We start from the raw sequence: 15,265 nt of genomic DNA, 5'->3' as shown, positions 1-15,265 counted from the left end.
TAGGAAGCCATGTAGAAAAGCTGTTTTAACATCAAGTTGCTCCAACTCTAGGTTATTCTGAGCATTAATAGACAACAACAATCTGATAGAAGTCTGCTTGACCACTGGAGAAAATATCTCATTGAAATCAACACCCGACCTCTGTGTAAAACCCTTAGCAACCAACCTAGCTTTATATCTAGGTCCTTGATCATTAGGGAAACCTTCCTTCAATTTGTATACCCATTTGGATGCAATTGGCTTGCATCCTTTTGGCAAAGGTGTCAACTCCCAAATGTTGTTTCTTACTAGTGAATTAACTTCTTCATTCATTGCTTCTATCCACAACTTAGCTTTAGGACAATTCGCTGCTTCTTCAAAGGTTGAGGGTTCTAGATCATTAGATAAATCAGAAGCATTCAAAGCTAAGTAGTCTTCATACCTTGAAGGTGGCACAATAGTTCTTTTCTGCCTATCTTTAGCTAGGTTGTACCCCCTCAAATATGGTTCTTCTTGCTCAAGATCAGTAATGGCATCTTCTACTTCTTCTTCAAGATGAGGTAGTTGATCAAAAGGTGATTCAGAGCTTGAAGGATCAGAATTAGGGTTAAGAACTTGCTCCATCTCAATTTTATCATTCTTCATTTGAGGTGCTGTAACATTAGAATTAGATCTCTACATATACATTTCATCCTCCCTGAAAACAACATCTCTACTGGTGATACATCTCTTCTCTGTAGGGTGCCACATTCTAAACCCCTTAACACCTTATGTGAAGCCTAAAAACATACATTTCACAGCTCTGGCAGCTAATTTCCCTTTACTCTAATGAACAAAGCCAGTGCAACCAAACACCCTTAGGTTATTTAGGATAGGAGGTTGTTTGGTCCACCTTTCTTCAAGGGTTGAAAGTTGAGAGATGCATGGGGGCATCTGTTTAGTGTATAGACAGTGTATGAGGCTGCTTCTGCCCAAAATTTCTCAGGAAGTATAGCATCTGACAATAGGCTTCTTACTCTCTCCATTATAGTTTTGTTCAATCTCTCTGCCACCCCATTTTTCTGAGGTGTATACCTAACTGTCTTGTGTCTAGTAATACTATACTGTCTACAAAAAACATTGAACTCCTCTGCATAGTACTCAAGCCCATTATCAGTTCTTAGATGCTTAATTTGACAATTAGATAATTTTTCAACTATAATCTTCCATTCTTTGAACTTTGCGAAAACTAAATCCTTAGATTTAAGGAAATAGATCTAACACTTTCTAGAATAGTCATCAACAAAGGTTAAGAAAAACCTGGCTCCACTTAAGGACTGGAAAGGTGAAGGACCCCATAGGTTCGAATGCACATAGTCAAGGATGGCCTTGGTTGTGTTTGAGCCTTCACAAAACTCTGCCTAGTAGCCTTCCCTATCACACAATATTCACAAAAGAATAGGCTCTAATGAACTCCCTTAAGTAGAATTCCCTGATTGGCAAGAGCTTGTAGACCTTTGGCACTAATGTGTGAGAGTCTTTTGTGCCAAAGATCTCATTCAGTAGGTTGCTTCTGAGTCACAATCAAAGTTGAGTGAATTTTCTGAACTCCTTGAACAACATACACACCATTAATCTTCACCCCTCTGAGGATAGGCTTACTGTTTTCCAAGACTTCACAATAACATTCCTTACCTCTGCATTCACAGCCAATAGAATCAAGCATGCCTAATGAAATTAGATTTCTCTTCAGCTTAGGCACATGTCTGACTTTCCTCAATAGCTTGACTGTTCCATCTTCAAGTTTCAGTGAGACTGAGCCAATTCCAACCACTGGACATGAGTTATTATTACCCATGTAGAAAGATCCTCCATCCAACTCTCTATAGGTACTAAACTAGTATTTGTGGGGTGTCATGTAGAAAGAACACCCTAAATCTAAAACCCAATCTAGGTTCTTATTAACTTCTTCTTCTGCCTTCCAATTAGAGGTAGCCAAAGTATCTGAATAGAAGAAAGAGTCCTCACAAACTGAGGCTTCACCTGACTGATTAGGTTAGACTTTCTATTGAGGTTGTGGTTGCTTATTTTTCTGCTCATTCTTCCACTTCAAAGTTCGGCAATCCTTGATTAGATGTCCAAGTGTTTTTGCAATATTTACATCTAACCTTGGATTTTTCTTTTCCCTCTTCTGTTGAGCTTTGTTTTCCTTTTTCCTTATTGTTCTGTTTTGACTTACCCTTGACAAATAAGCCCTCTACACTAGGCTTGTCTTCCTTGCTAGTTATAAGCTTTATTTCTCTGATTTTAAGAGTTGAAATGATAATATCAGTGGTTAGGGAATCTCTCCCATATTTTAGGGCAGTCTTCACATCTTTGTAGGAATCCAACAATGAGTTGAAAAGCATAAAGGCTTCATTATCTACCTCAATCTCTTCTCCTTGAGTCTTGCATTCAGTAGTTATCCTCTTGAAATCATCTAGATTCTCTGTCAAGGATTTAAAAGCACTCATCTTGAAGGTAAAGAATCTTTCCCTTAGGAAAAGTTTGTTGGGCAGATTTTTAGTCTTATAAAGCTCATTCAACTTGCTCCACATCTTAAAAGCTGTCTCTTGGTCGATCACTTGCCTTAGGACACTGCCAGACAAGTTTAAAACCAGTGTTCCATGAGCAATTAGCTCCATGTTCTCTTTTTCTTCTTCAGTTGCAGTGATTGGCAGCTTGGTTGGATCCTCTAGGGCCTTATGTGCTCTTTGTTGTCCCAGGATGGCCTTGATCTTGGCTTTCCACAAGACAAAGTCTCCTTTCCTATCGAATTTTTCAATGTCATACCTTGGTACTGCCATATTTGATTCAAATTCTGTCTGAAAAGCTCCAAGATTTTGCTTCTTTAGAATCTTGATTAATCTTGGAGCTTTCTTGCAGGCTTTGAAACCACTTGTTGGGCTTGATATGCTTAAATGGGCTGAGAACTCACTGCACTATTAAACTAAAGATGATCTTTTGGGCTTAAAGAAACCCAGGCCCTATACTGAATACTGGATACTACCTTAGTTGAAAACACAAACACAAATCAGTGTGCTGAAAGCACGATCTGTGTGAAGAAAATCTCCACCCTACACCTTGACGGCTGTGATTAGAGATAAGCACTTCTGAAGTTTTGTAGAATTCAAATGACTATTCCTATCTTTTCTTTGTTGCAGAGAAAACCGAGAGAAAAGAAGGAAAGAACCTGAGGGGAGATGCTGTCGAAAATCGCCTAGACGATTAGGCTGCTATCGTTTAGCCGATTGGAGGTAAAGCAAGGAGTCATCTAGACGATAAGGGAAAAGTTGTCTAGACGATGAAGGCTTTACTGAAGATCGTCTAGACGATGGGGTTCGAAGTCGACGATGGTCTACACGATAGAGGTGCTGAGGTAAACGATCAATGGCTAAACGATACACGATCGATGGCTAAATGGTAAACGATAGAACAAAGAAGATCGATGAAGAAGATGAACACGATGATTTACGTAGTTCGGCCAAGGATAGCCTACGTCCATGGAGAAGCTGATGGAATTTTTTTTATTAGGGGAGTTACAAGATTGATACAAGATAAGTTTTTAGCCTTTCTTGAACACTCTGTATTTTGACTCTCTTACTTTTACATGTAGTTACAAAATGTATATAAAAGCAGTTTGTATGTAACTGATTCCTAACAACCTTGAAGTTGTTTTCATCTTTCTATAATAACACTCCACGTAGCTAAGATACACCATACACATTGCTTCTTTGAGTTTAGAGTAATTACCCATTTTTTAACATCTTTCTTTCACATCCAAAAAATGAATTAAGGATGAAAGTAGGAGAAATTCTCTCAGTTGAGGAATTTTGAAGAATGAAGAAGAGATAAAGTTGAAGTAAAGAAGAATAAGATGACCCAAGGAGGGAATCACAATCTTATTGAGAAATAACAAAGGTAAATTTACAATCTCTCAAATATGAAACTCTTTTAAATCTCTTTCTTCTATTTTCTCTCTTATATTTATACAGAGAGTTTAAACTCAACGTGGAAGGAGCAGTTGGTCGCAATAACTCAACGACCTTAATGTATTGCCTGAGAGTATTGGTAGCCTATCATGCCTCATCCATTTAAATAGTTTTCCAAAACAATGAGTTTTTTAGTTGATTATCCCACTTAAACTCTTTTTAATTCACTTTACTAATTTAATCCTTTCCTTTCATGTTTTAACAAGGCTTTCAAAATGTATTCTCTTCGTAGAAATTTTATCAATTCCACATTCAATGAAGAACTGTTGTGCTGTTGCAGAGTTATATATGAGGTACCGTTCCATCCATTATCATACACTTGGTTTAGATTGCAATACTTTTTTATATTATGCTCTTTTTCTTCTTTTAACATTTTAGTTTGATTGAGTATTTTGATTTCAAATTATAAGCATAATTCAGTTAGTACACTAGTAGTGGAGATTGAGACACTTTCTCATTTGAGAACCCTTGGATCTTCATTCAAACCAGGTAGTCAGTTCATCTACTGATACTTATTACCAATATTTTTCTTCACCTCTATAAATGAATAATAGAGAATAAATTATTAAAGAGGAAAGTAGGAATTGAAAAACTGTTGGAGGAAACTTTACTACTCCTTGAAATATTTGCTAGGCTAAACCTGAGATAAGTGAGTATTCAAACATAAATAAATTCTCCCTTGATTTCTTCAAGCTCTCCCATTGCTCAATATATATATATATATATATATATATATATATATATATATATATATATATTGTAGTATATATAACACTATATTTTTTTAATAGATAAGTGAGGATTGTCAATAAATCTAAACGATCGTTTAGCCTGGACTACACGATGCGACCAACCCTTGGTTTCCTTCCTTGATGTGAACAACATCTCCATACTTTGAAGCTTCATCACAAACAACTTTTACAGACTCAAACACTTTAAATACAGACTCGATAGCAAATTAATTATGCCAAAAACGCAAGGGTCCTTACAAATTAACTTGAAATGTAAAGAAAACTTTAACAAACATAGGCAATCATCTCGAAACATCCATCAATTCACATCTACAACTACATCTAACACTTAAACGCATTGTAGAAACATAAAACCCACCAAGACTACAAATGTAATTCAATACATCAATGGAATTTGGAATATCGGAACAACTTGGCTCTAATACCAATTGAAGGAACTCTTCAAATAGAGAACCAATGAGTGGAAGCAGATCGTTCCAAATCCCATTGTGAAAGAACATGAACATTTACAAACTAACAACACAATTATGCATCAAAATAAAATTACAGCATGCTTCAAAAGAAAAAAACAAGAGATCGAGCAAACATACCCTTAAAGAATCTTTTCTTCTAGTACTTCCTCGATCAAACAGCCAAGAGTCCAACAGCACGAACGCAGCATGAGCAAACCAGTGAACAACAAGAACTGTAGAATCCTCAAACACAATCGAGTTAAACTCGATACTCGACCCTTGAATGCAAACTTGACACTACCACGAGACTACCTTGATATTCTCGGTGTGAGAATCCAGGAGGTGTGGACTTTGTTTGGATTGGGTAGAGGGAAGGAGGAACTGAACAATCGTGTAGACAATCGAGTAAGTGAGAGAAGGTAGAAGTCTATCGTTTAAACTTGGGTACTCGATTGTTTAGCAGCAGGTAGATATCGTTTAGAAAAACTCGATGCTTGATCGTTTACTCTCTCAATGCTATCATGTAGCTTTTTCTTGCTGTGCGTTCGATTATGAAACAATGAAAACGATTTTCATTTTATCCATCAGTTATCAAAAACTGATTATAACTTCCCACTAATTCGGTTATTAGGAGAAAAAATCGAAAATCATTTATCTTATAATTGATTTAATTATAAATAAATATAATAACTAATTTATCATATTATATTTATAATCTATAGTTTTAATATCATATCATATGTAATATATAAACCATAGTTTTTTTCTCGTTGTTGACATTTAGTATAAATCATATTTATATTAAATCCTCCAATTAATGTATCTAATACATCAAATCAATTATATCATATATAATCAAATTCCCTCTTGTTAATTTGAAAACTTCAAACTAACCCAAAAACTGATTCTCAACATGGATCCATTGAGCTACCAAGGGGTCCTTATGAACCTACAGCCTAAAGCTCCAACGGTACGTGAATAACTGATTAAACTCTTTAATCACGATATCCACCATCCGTTAACTGTCGGACAATCCACTAAAGATCGATAGCTGCACTCTTTGCATTACATATATATTTCTGTGTCCATCGGATATAACCAATCAATAATACGATGACCCTTCACAAATCACTCGTAAGTACAGTTTGGCCAATTTACCATTTGCCCCTGTAATTACATCTAATTCTTTAAGTACCACTAATTCCTCTAATGAACAATATGTCATAGTCCCACTATGTGTAAACCCTTCTCGAGCCAAGAGAAAGTGTGATGCCACATTGTTCAAACCTCGAAATCAGCCCTTAAGGGAGCAATTTATCTACTTACCCCTGCTTCGGAGAAGGAGTGAATTCCGTCTTGTGTAGCTAAGTTCCTAACTCCCGAATCAGACGAATCCCCAAAGTGGTAAGTTTGACTCAGTGATTTGACCACTCACACTCATGCAAATCAAAGAACTGCCCTCATAGGCAGAAGTTCACAATTTACTCAGAATTAAGGTCGTGTTACCTATGGTCATACTAGTGAAATGAAAGTCTCTGTCATGAACGATGTTATATAACGAGACTAAACACTTCGTGGCTCGATTTTATACAAACTCCTTTGTATAAAGTATCCTCTCTTGCATGTCTAATGCATGAATGGTCAAGATCATACCATTTGTAGCACTTTTCAACATTTGTAACATCTACAAAGTGGGTCACACTTGTAGCATCACCAGGATAAGGTTTTCCTCATTTATCTATAAACTACAGATGATTTAGGATATCACTTAATACATGATCCACTTGTATGTCTCCACATACATGCTTAAGTTACAACGACAACTAGAAATCTTAATTTATTGGTTTGTGGTTAATGCAACTAAAACACCTCATTATTCATAGACAGAAGTAAATAAAATATCTCATATTATAACATCATAAAGAGTTTGTTCATACAAGTGTTTACAAACTACAGGATCTGAGATTTAGGACATCAATTCCAACACAAACAACTCCTAGCAGTAACTACAACATATATTTTGAGAACATTTTCATTATTTAGAAAACAGAAAAGAGTAAAATAGTCTAAGGAAACAATGCTCTAACGGAATCAAGAACCTGCAAGTAAATGACTGAAATTACAGATCAGATCATGTATGCAAACAAAGCATATTCATTTTTTAATAAAATACAAGTTCAAATGACTAGAAAGTATTTTGAGTTTAGAAAATAATTAATATGTGATTTAAACCTTCAAAACATAGCAATTGTGAGAAATCAGACTTACATTTACATTTAGAAACAGTAGCAGCAAAAACTTTGCAATGATATTCTTCAAGGAGAGAAATTACTCCACCATCAGCACATTAACATAATTGTGAGGAATTTTTATATGAGCAAATACAAAAGGCAAAAATATCAAAATTGATTCATGATATCAAAGAAGAGTAAGGTATGTGCATGTAAAGTTTTGTTGCACTTCACTTGTAAAACACCAAAGAGAAAAACAAGGAGACTGATAAAAGGGGTAAAAGCTTCTACTAGCAGCAAGTTCCCAAAAGGCAACCTATAGAAACTAACTTAAATAACCAAACATAAAGAACCATCTATGGCAAACAACAAAGAAAAATTAAAATAGCTGACTCCTGAATTGGCAGAATAACCTACAATTGAAAGGAAATGTTTGATGAAAAGCTTTTCTAGTTGCATCCAAAAGAAAAAAACAGCGGATTGCTTATTAAATTTCAAATCATAGAAAATTGGGCAATATATTTATTGATGATATGAATAAGCTAGTCACCGAATACCTTCAGCCATTGTCCACAATAATAAAATCACATTTTAAACTGGAATAGAATGACTATGATTATTCAAAATAAAATCACATTTTAACATAATAACAAAATACATAACTTTGACAAAAAGTTCAATGCAACTAACTTTAGAATGAAAAAGAATATGTGTGCATGTAATATCCATAAATGAAAATAAGGAACAAATGGTAATTTTCTAATTTCTATCCACTTGAGAACACTGTCTTCAAATATGAAAGCATACTTCTCAAGCTAATCAGATATGTTAGTATTTCTATCTCAGGCTTTGTTTTGCATTTGCAGAGAGAATCAAAGAGTACCAATTTTGAAACATTGGAATTTAATTTCACAAAAGCTTCAAACCTTTATCAAATTTTGTTCACCTTCCATAACACCAAAGTTTTGGAAATTTCTTTAACTTCATACTCACAAAACTTATTTAAACTTGATTACTCATTTTTGTCTCATACAAAACATTACTTGGAAATGGAACTTTTTTTATTAAAAGGAAACAATTCATTGGAGATCAACAGATTATTCCAGAGGCACTTGGTGTTACTCATTTTTTATCACATTTTTTTTTTTTTAATTTGAAGGGGGTGAAGAAGAACTATCAAGCAACTAGATACCAAAAAAATAGATATACAAGAGGGAAGGATATGGAACTATAGCCTTCATAAAGTCTATAAGAGTTTAGAAAAAAGAAAACAAAACCCTCCCTAAATACAGAGAAATTGGGTATACAAAATGAACCAATAACAATATAGGAAAGAAATAAAAAACCAACTATTAACCTTATTTACCAGTTAAGTAGAGATGTATTGGGGAAGAACCAATCTTATTGTAGCCTTCCAGACTTGCTCAAAACTTATCTGAAAATAAAAGGTTTTCTAGGAAAATTTTAAATTGAATAGAATATTAGACTCGATGGGCCTCGATTCGGAACTCTCCGCTTAACAATGGATGAAAAGTGAAAAATACACAAACTTCTCCCTTAGGGTTGAGCACAGAAACAATGGGTTGAGAAAAAAAGGCCTTCGATCAACACATGCAATACTCGAACTTCAACACTACCAAAATCGAGAACCCTAAAAAGTTAAAAAGAAAATGGAAAATATCGATAGATAGAAGTAATGAAATAGGAACACAACAAGATTTGATTTTGAAAAAATAAATAGCATAGAAAATAAGAAACCTTGAAGTAGAGGATCAATCTAGAGAGGTTGGAATTGGGAGACGTGAAAACCTTCGTTGAAAGCCACAGAGTGGGTATGGATAACAAAGTGAGAAGAAGAGAACGGGGATTCAAGAGAGAGGGTATGGAATAGAAGAGTGGGCATTCAAGATAAGAGAGAGAATAGTGAAGGCGTATGAAAAGGAAAGTGGAGGGGTGAAGTGTATCTTTTTTTTTTCTTTCTTTTGTTTTTTTTTTTTTCACCCGGAGAAAGAAGTGAAATGTAAGTCTCTGTTATCAACGGTGTTATATAAAGAGACTAATAATTTCGTGGTCTGTTCTTATACAAAATCTTTGTATAGGATACCCCGCTCTCATGTCTCCACATGAATGATCATTTATAGCACTTTACAACATTTGTAACACCTACAAAGCAGGCATATCTGTAGTGTCACCAGGATAAGGTACCCAACCTTACTCATCTACTACAGACCATTTAGGTTATTATTTAAACAAGATCCACATGTATGTCTCTACATACTTGTTTAAATTTACATAAAATAACCTTGTATCTTAGTTTATTGGATTGAGTATATGCTTATAAAATAACACTTATTTTATTAATAACAATATGTTTATACAGAGTTTACAAACTACGAGATTACAAGGAGATTTATGACACCATTCCCAACAAAAAAATGGTTGGTTTCTCAATTCCAAGTGAAAGATTTGGGTGAAGTACAGTTTTTTCTAGGGATCTAGATCATTAGAAATCGTAAGAATAAACCTTAGCATTGTCTCAGACATCGTACATCGACAAAATACTTGTTAGCTATTCGATGCAGAATTTCAAGAAGGGTTTTTTACCTTTCAGGCATGGAATAATTTGTCTAAGGAATAGTGTCCTAAGACACCTCAAGAGGTTAAAGAGATGAGACAGATTCCATATACATCTGTAGTAGGTAGCCTCATGCATGTCATGTTGTGCACTAGGCCAGATATTTGCTATGCAGTGGAAATAGTTAGTAGATATCAATCCAATCCAGTATTTGATCACTAAACAATGATTAAAATTATTCTCAAATATCTTAGGAGAATGAGAAATTATATGCTTGTATGGTGCTAAGGATTTGATCCTTATAGGATACATGGACTCTAATTTTCAAATTAATAAGGATTCTATGAAATCCACATCAAGATCAGTGTTCACTCTTAATAGAGGGGCTAAGTATGGTGTAGCGTCAAACAAGGTTGTATTGTTGACTCTACCATGGAGGTAGAATATGTAGCTGCTTGTGAAACTGCAAAAGAAGTTGTTTGACTTATAAAGTTTTTGACAGACTTGGAAGTGGTTCCAAATATGTCAATGTCGATCACTCTATCCTATGATAATAGTGGTGTTGTGGCAAACTCCAAGGAGCCTCGGAGTCACAAAAGAGGAAAACGTATCGACCACAAATATCATCTCATATGAGAGATTGTGCAATGGAGAAGACATGATCATAAAGAAGATTGCTTCAGAGCACCTGGAGAGTGTTGCTAATCCATTTTTTTAAGGTCACTTGGAGAGTCTGAGTCTACGGAATATGAGTCATCTTGTATAGGACATGTGGGAGTATTATGGAGTATAGAGTATAAACTAGTTTATTGTATTGTGCTTTATTTTGTATGTACTACACACCCTACTCACTTTAGAACAAGTGGGAGTTTGTTGAATTTAGTGTCCTAAATCTTGTGGATTTGTATTTTGTAATTTGTAAGTATTAATTATTTATTTAATAAAATAAGAAGTATTTTATTAAATATTTAGAATGTATTAACTCAATCCAATAAAATAAGATCCATGGTTATTTTATGTAGCTTAAACAATATGTGGTAGACATATAAGTGAATCATGTTCAAGTAATAACCTAAAAGGTCTGTAATATATAGATAAGATTGAGTGCCTTATCCTTGTGATACTATAGATACGATCCACTTTGTAAATATTACAAGAGTTGTAAATATTAAAAACTATTTGATCTAAATCGTTCATATGGAGACATATGAGTAGGGGTATCCTGTACAAAGAGTTTGTATAAGATCAGACCACGAGATGTGTTGTTCTCTCTTTATAACTCCATTAATTGGAGAGACTAACATTTCATAGGATGGCCATACGTAACTCAATCTCAATACTGAGTGGGTTATGAACTTCTGTCTATGAAGGCGGTCATTTGATTTATATGGGTGAGAATGGTCCCTGTCATCGACTCAATAAACCTACCATTTTAGAGATTTGTCCAAGTAGAGAGTTGAGAACATAACTCCACAAGATGGAATTCACTCTTTCAAACTTTTAGGGAAAGTAGATGAATTTCTCTCTTAAGTGCTGACTTCGGGTCTTGAATAAAGGGTCCCTCCCTCTCATTGGCTTGAGATTGATGGTAGGACTATAAACAGGTTGTTCATTAGAGAATCAGTGGGACTTAAGGAGAAAGATGTAATTATAGGGGTAAAATGGTAATTTTGACCCGACTGTAACTACGAACAACTCGTGAAGGATCGACTTATTGATGTCTGGTTATATCCATGGACACATAAATATATCTACAGTGCGAAGAGTGCAGCTGTGGGTGTTTAGTGGAACGACACACAGTTATGAATGTTAATTAAGTTAATTAAAGAGTTTAATTAATTTAATTTCAAATCATTTGAACTTCTAATCTATAGATCCATAGGGTCCTCATACTAGTTCACGAAACAAGAATCAATTAATTTTTAGAATAATTTGAATTGTTCATATTATTTTAGAAAATTTTATATTAGTAAAGATTAATATAAAGTATAATGTATAATGATACATTATAGTATATAGTTAATTATAAATATGATTTATAGTTAAAACTATATAATATGTGAGAATGATATTTGAATAAGATTCAAATATTAAATTAATATGAATTGGATTCATATTAAAACTATATAATAAAATTTAATGTGAATTGGATTCATATTAAATACTTTAGGTTAAGAGAGAGATATGCATTTTTATATGGTTTAAATGCATTATTAATAAATATGAAAATTTTATATTAATTAATTAATTAATATTTATTTAATTATTTACTATATATTAAATATGATGTAATATATATTGATTAATTAAGTAATAAATTAATCAAAAATAAAATAACTCCCTTACGGTTATGTAGGGGAGTGGAGAGTGTGGTGAGTGGTTACTTTCCCCTCACTTTGGTTTCTGCGTGAAATACAGAAACGTAGAAACACAAATGAGTGTATGTTGTGGTGATCTCTTTACTCTCTCTAAAAATCTCACCGTGAAAACAAATCTCCTCCAAAAACTTTTCTTCAATTTCCTGCCTATTGGATCCCACCATCCTTGATCCTTCTTGAGAATAGTCGGGTAACCTTGTGGTGGTGTCTTTCCGTTCATGACCTCGGAGGATCATGCAGAAGAATTTCATGAAAGTTCTTGAAAAAATTGGTTTTCAAAGGTATTTCTCCTAAATTCCCTTAATTGAATGCTTAGCCTTAATGTTTCTGTAAATCAGTTTTGTGATTTTCGCAATCCCAATTCAAAGACACAGTGTTAAATTGCTTCCGCATTGAGATTCAATCCCTTCAATTGCATAGAGCGAAATGGTAATTTCATATGCATGCAATGAATGGAGTGACTTAAATCTTAATCTACGTAACATGATATCGGTAGATCAATAAGTGTAGCAGGAATGTGGTTATAAGAAAATTAAAAAAAATCAACATTCGAACCGATCAAATAAACACAAATCGATAAAACCATCAGTATTGTTATCATTATCAAGTACACAATAAGAACTGATAGATCAGTAAGACTATCATATGGGGTTATAGAATTGTTAGAATGTCCTCATTTGCTACCTATGGATGCATCCGTAAATCCGTATCTCCGAATTTCCAAGGGTAAAAGATGGAAATTCAACAAAAACTATTCTTACAAAATGTGTGAGTCCCACTACATAATCAAACACATTAGATTGAGGACCTTCCAAATCTCAATCAGTTTATAAGATTTGATTATGGATGGTACAGTGGAGCTCATGTTTAATTACAATTACAGATGGACGTTTAGACAAAAACTAAAGTAATCAGATGGAGTCCACTAACCAAAATGAGATTGATTTATACCCATTCCCCAAGGGAAATGTGACCTTAATTTAAAGATATTCTAAATTTAGGATTCAGGTGAGAGGTCACTTTAAACTCTCCTTCGACCATTAATCGCTTCTTGGTAAGGATACTATGTTCGAATATAACATCTCAAGTTTTCAGTAATGTTAATTTAAGCATCTTAAATTGATTGGATTTATAGTTCTTTAATTTTAATTTTGATGCCAAATTAGAGAAGATAGTTAATTTAAATTGAGTTGATAAGAGAAATTTATATTTAAGTCAAAGGAGGGGAATTAAAGTTTGAAAAGTCGAAGAGTGGGTGTCACAAACCTCTCTCCGCCAATCAAATAAAATTTATAAATCACTGAACAAACTACGTATACTAATAGTAGTACAAGCAGCAAGTCTAGGGTCAAACCACAAGGAAGTGTGGAAGATTAGTTCCTCAAAGCTCATTTTTAGTTAAAGTGGTAAAATTGAGGGGGTTGGTGTGGATTGAATAAGACAAATTGCATAAAAGTAAAGTGCAGGAAAATAAAGATAAAAATGTAATTAAAGAAAACGACCTAGGTTAAGGGAATTGGAATTGCTCAATGTAATTTTGATCATCGAATGCTTAATGTAATTTTAGTTTCTTAACTATGCCTAGCCCAATTGATTGGACATCCAACCAATGGTCATAATTACCTAATTAGCTAAACATGCTCAAATGAATCCATATTAAACATGATTAACCAGCCACAAAGTTCTAGGGCTTATGCTAGGAATGTTTAATTTCCATCGTCTAATTAAACACTCACTATGGTTTTCTCTAGGTTGATAGGAATAGTACAACTCGTTTTAGACAACAAATTGCAAGCCTACTAACCTATCGCTTCTTATGGACAATTTTATGTCACATATTGCTAGATAATCCTAAGCATGCAATTACAAAATCTCAAGTAGTTTGTCAGACAATCAAGAGATGATATAATTGATTAAGCAAGATAAACAGAGACAATCCCATAGCCAAGATATGAAAATTGCAATTAAACAATACTCCCAAAATTACATTATTCCAAAATCCCCTAAACTAAAAAATTATTAGAACTTGCCTTCCCATGGGGATGGAGAAGACAAATTCCAGCATCGTTCCATTAATTACATGAGAAGAATGAAGAAAATAGAGAAAAATACAAGTGGAAGAGAGAAAAGTGGAAGAAATCGACTGGAGGCCAAATTGGGGGTTGATTTTCCTGCCCTAAAATGAAGAATTCTTTATATATTAGTTGCGGGGGCGCTACAGCGCTATTGTGCACGTGTGTTCATCAAAGTACGTAGCACACGACACTGCACCAAAATCTGGTGCTTCTAGAAAAAGCGTGTGGCAATGAGCGCTGTGCCTTTAGGGCATTTTCGTCATTTTGCCTCATTTGAAACCCGAATAGCATTTTTAGCTCCTAATTGCTTCAAATTAATCCTGAATAGTCTATAACGATTAATTATACCTCTTAGTTGTCTGAAATCCAAAAAAATACTAAATAAACACATTAAAACATAGACATGACTTAGAATTAAGAAGAGAAAGATAATTCATTTTTAGTGTTGTTTGAGTTTATTCTTGATTTTCAAGTTTAATTAGAATATGGATGCATAATTTAATTAGATTTTGGATTTTCTAATTTGAATATGGATGCTTAATTTAATTAGATTATGAAATTTCTAGTAAATTAAAATGTAGAGTTCCTAATTAGATTATAGCATATTCAAAAAGTAAATCTAATTTATCTATTACTCTAATTATAAATTTTCTAATTAATTAAATATGGATTTTCTAATTAGAGAAAATGTCTTATTCAAAACAAAATCAAATCTATCTACTATTTTAATTATTGGTTTTCTAATTAATTAAAAAATAAATTTCCTAATGAGATAAACTATCATATTAAAAAAGGAAAACTAATATATCTACT

At 33.7% G+C, this 15,265-nt stretch overlaps 1 long non-coding RNA gene across 1 annotated transcript; it reads right to left on the bottom strand.

The window, feature by feature from the left end:
* Positions 1 to 5,085: 5,085 nt before the first annotated feature.
* Positions 5,086 to 9,397, bottom strand: LOC150036178 (uncharacterized). Its single transcript, XR_016529540.1, has 2 exons — positions 9,183 to 9,397; positions 5,086 to 9,075 (listed from the first exon to the last, which is right to left on the bottom strand). It is a non-coding gene; the product is annotated as an uncharacterized LOC150036178 (long non-coding RNA).
* Between the last annotated feature and the right edge of the window lie 5,868 nt (positions 9,398 to 15,265).

Source organism: Benincasa hispida, chromosome 5 (assembly GCF_027475165.1).
Source record: "Benincasa hispida cultivar pf3 chromosome 5, pf3_genome.v1.1, whole genome shotgun sequence".
In the NCBI taxonomy this organism is placed as follows: domain Eukaryota; kingdom Viridiplantae; phylum Streptophyta; class Magnoliopsida; order Cucurbitales; family Cucurbitaceae; genus Benincasa; species Benincasa hispida.
This window is presented reverse-complemented; position numbering and strand designations above follow the sequence as displayed.